Source organism: Pinus tabuliformis, chromosome 4_1 (genome assembly GCF_031772625.1).
Source record: "Pinus tabuliformis cultivar Carrire ecotype Pingquan chromosome 4_1, CPIR1, whole genome shotgun sequence".
NCBI classification, from domain to species: Eukaryota; Viridiplantae; Streptophyta; class Pinopsida; order Pinales; family Pinaceae; genus Pinus; species Pinus tabuliformis.
In genome coordinates, this window is record NC_142303.1 from 830,632,003 (window position 1) to 830,645,311 (window position 13,309).

The window sequence follows — 13,309 nt, forward strand, 5'->3', positions numbered from 1 at the left end:
GAGGACATTCAGCCATAAACAAATAGTGGCCCTCCTTCTAGCGCCAGAAATGTTGACGGTGTTGGACCCACCAACATTCAGGGGATAACCCCAGTATGAATTACCAACTAGACCTCACACCATTTGGTGTGTGAGTCCCATCTGGTATGATGGCTCAGTTTCCATTATCTTAAAGATTTGCCTCATCTCTTGTTTGTCAGCACATGAGAGTGGTCTTCTTTGTCTTCGAATAGTGAGGTTCGCATGCTTGGTGATCGCTAGTGTTACTTGTGTCAATGGTTCTTTCACCATAGAGAGAGAGGGTGGAGTGAGTCCCAAGTCGGATGGGAGGAAGCCCCAACTCTATTAGGAACACACCACACAACAGGACATGCAAAGCTTCTAGAGGGGAAGTCCACACGGATGTGGCAGTCATAACACACAAGAGAAGATAACATGTACAACACACAATGGAGGAGTTCGTCCGAGTGCGATGGTCGTTATAGCAAGTTTACGTGAAAGGTCTTTCTGATGTCCGGGGAGGTAACCAACAAGGGCAGGACAATGTTAACAACTCATACAACACATTTTCACTAATATATATGTATTACAATAATTGAATGAGTTAAAGTGTTAAAAACAGGTTGGAGCAACATGCATTACAAGTGTTCAAGATTAGTCTTATAACAATTACAACACGTGTGAAAACATGTTGGCCTGTTAGCAGGATTCTGAATTAAGTGAAAGTTCCAAGACACATCGTTACACCATACATCACTAACCCCGTGGGTGGGGTGTTGGAGCCACTGCTTACTCCTCAAAGAAAATATTACAGACTCTCAAGGCTATGTGGGCAAAGCCGAGGTGAAAATTCCTTTGCATCTACAAATGAGGGGGTATTTATAGCCAAGGGTGGAACTAACCCTTCTGGTTGTTCGACTTCCCTCATGACCATTTGACTTCTATGACCTTGCGACTTCACATGACTCTTCATATGAAAAGTGGGTCTCTTGGACTTCCATGTTACATTACATTGATTGACTGTATGGCCCACAATAGAGATGTGGACGACATGACTCATGACAAGACTCGACATGACAGTGCTAGTACATTTGTGATGTTGCTGGTGTGCATGTCGAGCTGCAGTGTTGTTGGGTGATGGATGTCCTCATGGCGTGTCATAGATTCACCTCCGCATGGAAAGGTGCCCAAAGTCTTTGATGGTTGTTGGCATGATTGATAGGTTTGCCCATTCACGAAAAGTGCATGTTTGTCCGTCCATCCGTGTGTGAACACATATTGCATGTTTTCTCGTTCGCGAGCACATATCTTTGCATGCATCGTTTTTTCGTCTGTTAGCGAACATGTTCTTCTTCATACACTCCCTTTGTTCATATCATCTATCGTCGTGCCATATTTGTTTGTGTACCTGTATATGGAGTCACTCATGATAAGACGACATCAAATCCATAAATCTCCTAGTCTACCATGAGGAATGATCATTTCATATGTAGGTGACCAGGAGGGAAGAAAACATTCTGAGGTTCGAGCTGGGATGGAGGCTCTGGGAATTGCTGGTGAAAACTGTGCAGAAGTCACTAGGAGGTGGTGATAGGAAATCCGGATCGGCAGTGACTGTCCATGGGGTTTGGCTCAGTTGGAGGAAAAAAATGCACAAATTTTTCGAAGGAGCAGTCTGGGCTACGGGAAGGCTTGGAAGACAAAATATGTGCAATTTTTGGAAGGAGTGTGTAATGGGAGCCTGGAAGCCAAAACATCACAATTCTAGGAGGGATAAGGACAACTGTCTGTTGGGACCATAGCAGGAAAAATTGCACAATTTCCTGGAGGGAACCGATAGTCAGTTGCTGGTGCATGGCAGCAAAAATTTTTCAATTCCTGGATGGAACGGGCAATCAGCTGTTGGGAGGCTAGCTTGCAGATCACCTCTGCATATTTTCTAAGCTGAGCAGACTATTGTGCTGTAGAGGGCTTTCTCATGAAATCTGTGCAATTTCCTGGGTGAGCATCTGACCGGCTGATTGGTGTGCTAGCCAAAAAAACTGATCAATTTTATGAGGGAGATAGGGACGGGCACTAGGTGTCTTTCTGGCATGTATACACAATTTTCTCAGTCAGTGGAGCAGGCAAGCTTTGTAGCCTTTGCGCAATTTTTGATGGGAGTTAGTCTTGGGGTGACTATCGGATCAAAGTCTCTAGTTGACCAACAGGAAGTTTGATGGATCCACTTGTGGAAAACGTAGCTTAAAATGGATTTCTTGGTTCTTCTATGCTGTTGTGGGTGACATTCGATCGAGTTTATGGTAGGGGAAAGGTTTAGCTATCAGAGGGTGATCTAGCCATCAGAACTTCGGCAAAATGACTAAGTGTGTGAGCGGGTGAAAAGATGCATACGTGAACTTGCAAACACACACTTACATGACTTGATGATGAGACGACTCAAACCATCTAGACATAGATGCTCAACATGACTAACCAATGGTGTGAGAAACAAGCATGACGCTTGTGATTGATCGTTGGATGACCACGACAACACTTGCGCGACAATGTATATGACAACATGTAGACACGAAGCAAAGACTTTCTGTATGACCAGAACATGGTCACAAGCATGACATTGACATCAACATGCAATATTTGTCTGTTGAACGATCAAGAAAGGTGGGTGCGAAGACTCACACGAGCTCACAAGGTTAACCCGAGTGCGTGCAGACATCAAGTAAACTCTCAAAGGAGGCTTCGAAATTGGATGAGGGCAAAAAATTTGGAGGGTGTTGCAACCACTACAACAACTCCATGCAACATCAACTTCCTCCTTATAAACTTTATTTCATCACAACAAGCTCGCAACTCTCAAAATTTCACCTATAGCAAAAATGTAGTGCCAGTTAGAAAGCACGACGCTACCTGCTCTTCATGGTTTTGAGAAAAAGTGAGGTCTTTAAACAAGATTCACATATTAGTGATGATGGTGACATAATTTTGATCATATTGCAAACCCATTTCAAGCCCCATTTCACCAGAAATGAAAAATATTTCACCTTTACATCAAAATCATAACCCTAATGCTCAGCTAGGGCACAAAATTGTTGCGTGAGCTCCTTCTTTTGGAAAGTAACTTTAGAATTTTGACTAACTGTGTTTGCAAGAGGAAATTTATGCAAAATATAACAATCTTAACATCTATCCCTCTGATGTTTCTCTTTCAACTACTTGTCAGTGGCCCTCAACTCCTTCCCCATGGTAATATTCTATCTACATATGTTTTTTAGTTGCCTATGTTGTGGGAGAGACCTCTTCAGCATATATCTAGCATTTTTCATGGCTGGCTTATACATGTCCAAAAGCTCACTCACCTTTTTCCTAGCCATCTCATCCTACTCCAAGGAAACTCTGATTGCAGGGTCTGAATTGATCAAGATGAGGTCATGGGGTTCAAATATAACAATGACACTTCCCTTATTTCTCTTTCTTTCTAGGATTAACATGGTTTTTCATATTAAAGGTATACTATAGGGTTTCTAAAAATGAAATCTCAGTGTAGGTTTATTTTTTGTAGTAAGTAGGATGGTAATGATGAAAGGATCTCCTATGTAGGGTTTTGTGACAATTCATAGTGAAAGACCCTATGAAACAAATCAATCAACACAAATCACCTCTCAAAACCCCAAACAAAAACTATTATCTTCTTAGTCCTAGTGGTAGAATTTAAAAACACAGGCGCAACACTAGAAGTGCGATGCATGAAGGAAACAAATTTCTTGACCTTTGAGGAAAGTGAAAAGGAGGTAAGAGGATTTAATTTACTTGAATTACATGGTAAACTTCCATATGAAGGATGCAAACAAGAATTTGGACGTTTGTTGAAGATAAAAACAAAAAAATAACGTAGTGCAAAGGAAAAGCACAATGAAATTACAGAAAACATAGTGAGCAATAAATTTAGAGATTTGCAGGATTTCTAAGCATTTCCTGAGCACATGGAAGTAATTTCACCATATAGTGAGCTTCTGATGGATAAATGAGAAGGATATGAGGTTCTTATGAAAATTAACCATTCATTTGAACTCCCAAGGTAGCTGAATGCATATTTGATGGGCGATGGTTATGATTTTGGACTTGAATTATGAAAGCGCAACACTTGGCAGAAGCCCAGTGTTGTCCTCCTAACTGTTGTACTAATGATGATGTCATGACTGATCATGATTGGACACTCTAACTGACCCAAGGGACCCTACAAATTTGTTCCCATGATGACAATACATGACAACATGACCTCACTCATGAACTTTTGATTAAAACATGGCCCTAGATCCACTTAACTCAACATCTTCAGGACATCAATGACTATTTTCATGACTCTTCACACACTTTGACATATTTACATTGAATAATGAAAATTTATTCCAAACTAAGACCCATAGCTTGATATTCTACAATATCATAGCCAAACCTTTATACATTTGTCAAAATTTGAAAGATAAAACTTGTTTTCTGACTACTATGACTATACGACACTAACAGGAGGAAGAGAGAGCATATGATAAAGAGTAACTACCCAAGGCATCTTCATGAGAGACAAGGTTCATATGTGAATCATCAAAAAGGTTGGACAGATGACTAGTAGATGTGACATCTACCGATATTAAGACCGATGTGTTCTTTGAACATGGTTTGAAAGAAGAAGAATAGGAAAATCCTAAAGAGTCTGAATATATTGATCCCATGGATGACAACAAGTATAGAATAGGGGCTGAAATATCCATCATCTCGACATCAAGAGGGGGGAAATCAGGATGGTGGGTTGAGAAACCCCCTATCCTAGGGAAGCAGTGGGGCAAGAACCCGCAAGCAAAGGGGAAGTAGAGTCACTATATGTGGCATATAACTTAAAAATCACTTGAAGTGGATCACGAAAGTCTTCTTGATGGGGAAAATTATGGGAATAATGTCCATACTTATCACACAAAGCAAAAGGGTGATTCATGTGTAAGGTTTTGTTCTTCTTGGCAGACTCAGGTAAGGTAACATGGACCTCAATAACATTAGGGTTAGGAGAAGTATCAGAGACCACATTGTTAATATGAGGGAGGTTAGGAAAATTATTGGTGGTGTGCCCAAAAACATCACAAAAAGTACATGGAGGAGAATGATTTGGAGGTTTAATAGTATTGGGAGTTTCTTGGGGTGCCTTGTCTTTGTTTCCCTTTTTCTAGGATTTTCCCTCCTCACCAGATGCTTTTGCAATAGGAGTGGCTTCCTGTTGAGGTTGTTGTGGGACTGAAGGAAAGAGAGGGGTGGTAAGAATTGGTTGGGTTGGGGTCAACGTTGTATAATGTTTGAGTTGGTATGGAGGAGTGTTTGCGGGAGATTCAATGTACCATACTGATATCCCTAAGGTGACGTTAGGAATACTCAATGTGGCCATTACAGGAGTGGAAATATTCCTAGTGGTAGAAATAAGAAAGGTATCTCGATGAAATAATAATGACCTTGAGGAGCTACTCATGGATGTGAAAGACCTAGGGGAATGATTCCTAGTGGAAAAGGACCAAGAGATATACCAGTAAGAGGGAATTGACCTGGAGGAATTGTACCTAAAGGATGAGTTGAGCCTTGAGAAGGGGGTTGAGGAGGAGCTTCCTATTGGGAAGATGTACCAGACAACTTGCAAATGACCCATGACTCTTGAAGCATGAAAACACTCAAAGAGATAGGCTTAGAAGGGGTAGGTGTAGGCCCATAATAAGCCCAAAGAAGCATGGAATATTTATAGGCTCCAGTGGAAATAGCAGTAATGGTGGTGGTGGTATTTATACCCGCCATAGATGAGATAGTATTCTCTAGAGATGTATGTGATTAAGGGTCATAGTAAGTAATATGATCAATAGTAACGATCTTTCCATTATGGGGAAGCACATCTTGTGAAATACAAAATATGCGACATCTAACATGGCATAGATGTAACTATGACACAACAAGAGTTTATAATCTAAAGGGACATTGATGACTTTGATATCAGTCATGACCATCTTGTTAGCAACAGTGATGGGGCAATTTTGATAGAGACTGTTTGGTTGTGAGGGGTGACCATCCCATGCATGAAGGGTGATGGTGGATGATGATAAGTTAGGGGAACCAAGTCGCTTCCAGAAACTAGTGGCCATCACATAGGTGGAGGCACCTTCATTAATTATACAACATTGAACATTAGTGTTTTTTATTGAGACTGGTATCTCAAAATAAAACAAATGAAGGAAGAGGAAATTTTTTTTCTTTATCAATGTCAAAGGCGAACAAACGATCATCACGAGGATCCAAAGTGCCAAGAATAGACAATAGATCTTTTCATTAGGATGGTCATGTCTAGAGGACTTCTAACGTTGACATGGTAGCAGGAGACTGTGCCAAGTCATCTACTAAATTGTAAGTATGGGCGGCTCGATAAGAAGCAACATTTGAATGTAATGGGCCTTTGGTGATCTTAGGAGGAACCTCTGCATCTAGCGAAGGGATTTGTAAGATGTCATTTGGTGATGAAATAGGCTCAGTGGAAACTTTGGTTTGGGAGTTAGTCATTGACTTATCAGTAGGATTTTCTTATTGGCGCTACCGAGTTTGGAGATTGATTTCTTCAGAATCCATCATGAAAATCTGGTAATTCTGATTCCCAGGTTGTGAAGGTTGAGGAGGTGCAGGATTGTGGGCAGGTTGGGTGGCCACATATCCTTGATGAGGGAATGGATTGGTAAGCACTATTACTTGTGACAAAGAATGAGTGGGAGGAGCTGGAGCGATGGGATGAGGTCCTCTAGAGGAAGTTACTTGAGCTTCCCATGCTTGATGCATCTTAGTTAAAAGGGGAAATTCATGAGTATAATGGCCAAAAACTCCGCAACAAGTGCATGATTTATTGGTTCTAAGATCCTTTTTCTACATGGGTTATCTTCTGTGTTGTTGGGTTGTGATATTAGGTTGGTCACCCTTAGGGACATTAGGTTTCCGACCTTCATTACCTTGATTACCTTGATTTTGTTGGTTTTGGTTACCCTTACCCTTATTCCTTCTCTTTGGGTTAGGGGAATTGGTATTACTCTATTGGGCATACACTTGATTTTTTGTAGGTGGTTGTTGTTGTGGCAAAGGAGGTGGAGGAATGGAAGGTTGAGACATTGGTGTGGGGCTGGAGAATTAGGCAATGCATAGGGGTAATAAGGGTTCAAAACAAAATTTTGATAACTAGGTTGAGGAATAGCTAGCTATAGCATCGAATGATGTGGATGGGGAAATTCATAGGATGTGCTTGTACCTTGGTAAGAGTTGACACGCGAAGGATCGAGAGGAGTATAGGTGTAATTGGAACTGGTCCTCGCTCCCTTTGGGTTGACCATAGCACATAGTAGGTTGAGGATATGGTGATGGTTGAGGGTGATAAAGAGATCCAATGATACTATCAGCCTCATGAGATTCCTCCGGTGCAGAAGCAGCACTAGGCCAAGGTAGATTGGGGAGGACAGTATAAAAATAACCTGATTGTGCATAGATCATATCATACTTCAAGGCTATCCGAAGAGCTTCTTCCTCAGTATCAGGGAAGTGAGAAGTGACATCTTTACATTTGGGGGTCAACAGGGTTCTAAAAATCAAATCCATATACACACGGTCTTCAAAATTAGGGGATTTACAAATGCTCCTCCTTCTACGACATTCTTGTACATGGTCAGAAAGGCGGGTGGCATAAGTTTGACAAAAAGAGGTAAATAGTTTGGTATTGGTGTCATATCGAAGAGGTAATTGGAAATAGGAAAGAAAGGCATTAGCAAGAGTCACAAAGGTGGAATGAGAGGCATGTGGTTGGTCTACATACCATTTAGTAGCAGCTCCAATTAGGGTGTGTTGGAAGAGACGAAGACAAATGGAGTCTTTGGTAATGTAATTTGATGAACAATACATATAGAGAGAGTGAACATGATCGGTGGGGTCTTCTCCAGGATTACGTTCAAACTTGGGAATGTCGAAAGGAAGTTTGGTGGGCATGGGAGGTCAATTCTCATTATGGAGAAGAGGATCATTGATGAGCTAGCATAAATTAGGAAGGCTCAAACCAACCATATAGGGAAGAAAGGGGGAATTGGTGGCCATAAATAAAGAGGTTCTGCCTATGGGGTTACCTTGGTTAAGACCTTGGTTACCACCTGGGTTTCAGCACCTGACATGGTGGCGATGCAGGCTTGGGAAAATGAAAAATCAAAGGAAGAACTAGAAGAATTAGAAGAACAAGAGTTTGTATGTGGAATCAATGGAGGACTAGGAGGATGGATTCTCACTTCAAGAGTAGGAGTGAGAGAATGTCCTAAAGGAAACTGGGGACAAAGGCCATGAATTCTCTGTGAGAAATGCCTAGGGGAAAATCGGTGTGAAGACAAGGACAACTAAAGAGGCTAAAGGGTCATGATAGGAGACAAGAGTAACAAATAGTAAGAAAACACCTAGTGCAGTGGTACCAAGTGTAAACTAACTATAATAATATGCTACTCTAAATCAAGCAAACACTTCCTATCAAAGAAAAAATGACCTCTAGCCTAATCATGATCTAGATCCTCAAACAATTCCTACTTCTATTATTTTACATGGCCTTACAAGATACCTCTTACTTGATGGAATCTGATCGCCACAAGTAGAGTTGTCTAGAGAAAAGTGGGTGTTGGGAACGGGTCCCCTGGGGTCAATTTTGGGGTTAAAAGCCCAAGTTTTGGGGCTAAAGGCCCAAGTTTGGTGTAAAGAATGTAAATTGTCCTCATTTTGTGGTCGCAGAGTGCGAAGATGTAAACTGTCTAAAATGGTTTCCACCCTTAGTTTAGATAGTTTGTGTCGACTTGATGAGACCCACCCTTGGTCCACGGACCATGGGATTGTATAAAAAGGGAGTCTTAGAAGAGTCTAAGGCATTTCATAAGTTTTTGATAGAGTTGTGAGTAAGTTTATGGGTTTGTGAGAGATAAGAGAGAAGATTCTTAGCGTAGGAAGAGGCTCTGTAGCTGAGTGCATAGAGGTCTAGGGTAGAATTCCGCAATTGAGTGCGCAGACCCCTGCAGTTGTGTGCATAGGGTAGTTAGAGCTTGTACTGGAAATATGGATTATCAATAAAGAGAAGTATTCTGGAATTACTTGTGTATGTGTTATTTTACTTCCATTATGAATGTTGCGATTATATTATGTTGAATACTGGGGTTATGAATTAATTCTATATTGATACGCAAATCTATGTATTTTACTTTGTCATATGAACACAAGTAAGAATATCTATTTACGTGAATATAATTGTAATGCATGTTAAAGTTAGCCAATACTTAACCGAATATGAGTAAATACAAAATTAAGAGTAATTACACAGGCGCATAAATGCCTGATCTATCTATTTTGGGTCCGCGAAGGACGATTGGAGACTTTCACGGAGGCTTCAAGGACGAATAAGAGAAATACTTTGATAAGTCCTAAAGGGATTATCGGTTTGTACGATGGAAGGGTTAGGACGTATAACCAACATCAAAACCAACTCAGGGTGTGGAAAGTTGGTTCCTGCATCCCTCCATACTGCTTCAGGTGAGGCTTCAGTCCACGCTCCATGGATTGATGCCGAAAGGGCCAGTAGTGTAGGGATTTTCTTGGATACTTAACGTTGAACCTATGTCAGGGCCCATCAAGCCAACAAATGGTTCTGTTGCTGGGACTGGAATCTATGTAACGAGATGTGTGATGTCTTATCATTAGAATCCAACTAAGAAGGAGATTGAAAACTGGTTGGATAGAAAGATCCAAAAATTCATGGCACAAGAAAACAAGAATCTGTGATTGATGAAAGAATAGTGGTTGGACAGATATCTGTACATAGAGATACATGATATCTTCTTATGTTCCTTCCCGGTTGAATTATACAAGTGGATCGCGAAGTTGGGAGACAGTCAAGGGAGGTGGAGGTCTGATGGTCTAGTTGTTTGGACCCCAGAGTTAGTGTGGACATTAGAAGCCTCTGAAGATAAGATCATGTGTGTTATCGATCATTGGCTCAATCATACCATAGGAGGATTTGTGACAGAGTTCGCGATCGATAATCCGGTCAGTTATAGTGAAGCAGAGCACCGCTTCTTCAAAGGGTCATGAGGTAAGTATTTAAAATCGTTAAATACTTGGATTAAGATGCTACTATGAGAAAAGTGGGTTATGTAGTTACCTTTATGTTTGGGGCTACGCAAAGTGGAAGGAACTTCAAGGACGAAGGAAGAAAAGGCCTTGAATATAGCCCGCTGATTGAACCTCCTCTTACTGATGACGAGGGAGCAGCATAGGCTTCTCCGCAGAGCACTATTCAGCTGATAAAGCAAGGGTTCCTGCAAATACCTCATCCACCCACAAAACCTCCATCCTCACCCCCACTCCTTACACCCTTAGCCACACCACCGCCACCTCCACCACCATTCAATATGGCAAACTCTGTAAAGATACCTATGTTCAAAGGCGTGGGAAATGAAGATCCAGACCAGTTTTGGTTTGTCGCAAAGGCTATATGGGAAGCTCAGGGTATCACGGATGATAAAATGAAGAAAGAAACATTGGTTAGTGATTTGCAGGACCATTCACTAACATGGTACATTAAGTACTGCACGGATAATTTGATGTCCGTGTTGGCAGATATCTAGACTGCACTAAATAAGGAATTTAGTAGACCTAAGTTTGAGGTGCAATCAATTGTGAGATTCAAAGAGATCATGATGAAGCCTAGTGAGACGCTGTGGGATTTGGATCAGAGATTGAAGTGTAAAATCTGTGAGGCTAATATGAATCTGACTGATGGGCATCACCACGAATGGTTTGTGGGTTTGCTCTTGACTCATCTAAGGGTTGCGCTATCACAACAAAAGATTAGGACCCAGACAGAAGCTCTGGAAATCATGATGAGTTTGCACGAGACACCAATGTAGGATGCTAATCTAGGGGTTTAGTAGATTCATGCACAGTTGTAGAACCTTTTCCTCGAAATGCAAATTCTAAAAAAAGACAGAACAACTCAGCCAGAGGCGCACAAAGAAGTGTGGTGCCTAAAGTGCAAAAGCCAGGGGCATGACAAAGATCACTATCCAGTTTTCACAAATTATGTTGTAATAGGGGGACCAATGCCTTTGAGGCTAGAAGCTGTAGCAGGGCCAAGTATAGGGCCCGTGCTATGGTGTGCTATCTATCAAGTAGATGGGAAACATGCAACATATAATTGCCACTTACTGAAGAAATTCGTATAGACACCGCAACAACTCTTCCTCAACTTTTGTTAGTCAGTGGCACATGGTGAGCACAATTTCCATAGTTATGAATTAATGATGGAAAGGACACCTACATATAGGGTGCAAGCAAAAACGTGGCCTCTAGATGAAGGTGCTGGAGGAGCACGAGGTGAGTATCAGGGGTGTGGACGAGGCCGAGGTGGAGGAGGACTTGGTAGAGGTTGAGGGTAGGTTATTTGTTACAGTTGTGGAGGACCAGGACACTACGCACGAGACTGCTCGAATCCGACGTGACTGTCATGCCGCTATTGTACTCAGTTTGACCATATGATAGAGGATTGCCCTATATTGTTACCTAAGATACGCGAGAAGGGGACGCAGCCTCAACAACTGACTCAGAACTTGCAGATGATGAGGGTTGAGCCTTGCGAGGAAGACCCTAAGGTAAATATTGTGTTGCGGAGTGGAGCGATGATTGGTGAGGATAAGGGGAAGCAACTTGAAGAAGGTGAGTGGGCCCATAAAGCACTAGAAAAGGAGATCGGGCTTGATTTAGAATGCACAAAAGAAACATTTATGGAAGAGAAGAAAAGTTTTGTTGAGGCCTCTACCTCAGGGAGTTAAGAGAAGCCAACCAAAGAAATGGACCCGTCCATGATTACCATGTTCTTGGAGACCTACATGAAACTGCTACATGATAGCAAGGCTATGAAGGGACTATAGGAGCTGATCAATAGGTTCGCTGGCAAGGAAAATGCTACTGACGAACTGCACGTAGTTATGAAGCTTGGTAAGCATAAGGAAAGAACTGGATGTGAGATCAGACTCACTGCACAGATAGGAGAATACAAAATGGACCAAGTTATGTTGGACCTAGGGTCCAACATGAAATTTTTTCTGAAACAAACATGGGAAAGAATGGGGAGACCTGCACTATAGTGGTCTCTGATTCAGTTAAGGATGGTGAATAAGCAGAAAATCATCCCAATGGGGAGGTTACACGGGGTAATAGTTGATATCGAAGGCGCAAGTGCACTAGCTGATTTTTAAGTGACAGATATTATGGATGACAACAATCCCTACCCCACGCTCCTTGTGATTGATTGGGCCACTGACATGAATGTGGTAATCAATCTGAAGAAGCAAAAGACTATATTTGAGAAGAAATCGCTCCACATAGTGGTGCCACTAAACCTTGCAGAAGGACCACACTATACTGAACCAGTCTGTGATTATGAAAGTGATGACAATTTGGACCATATTTACAATATAATGACACGAGATCAGGATTGGGTGAATCCGATAGCAAATGGACATATTACATGGGACTTCAAAAGTTCCTGCACATCAGATTCGGATGAAGAACTGGAGCACTACCAAAATCGATTGCATGAAGTATCTACATTGCGTTGTAATATGATGACCAAGTTGTTGTGTTATGTATCATCAGAGGTAAGAAATCTGCCTTACTATGATGGTTTAACTGATGTTGATCACTTTTTGGATGCATTTGTGAGATAAGTGCCAGAGAAACATCACTTCCAGGTCCTGGACAGGGCACTGCGAGCTACACCTACAAGATGGTGGGGCACTCACAAGGAAATTTTTTATGATTGGTGCGTATACAGAAAAATGCTGAGAGTGCTGTTTGGTCACCCACAAGTACAGCTAACAGAAAAATATGATGGGAGGAATGATCCACTCGACCATTTGGCCAAATGGGCTAAAGTGTATGGAGTGAAGCCTCAACTAGAGTGGGTCCATCTATTTTTTCATACCTTGGATGTTATACCGATGAATTAGTACTTGGAGACGGAACTCCGCCATGGCACTGAAGAATGGGATGTTTTTTTCCAAGGATTTTTTATGACATTCAACTTTGAGGATGGGTTTGAAAGTATCGATAAAGCATTGCAGGAGGTTAAGGAAGCAATTTTCAGGATACTATAGGATCCTCTAGATTTGATTCAACCTGATTGGACTACCTAGCTGAGCAATGCATTAGAGTGCTACAATGTAACAGCGGAAGAAGA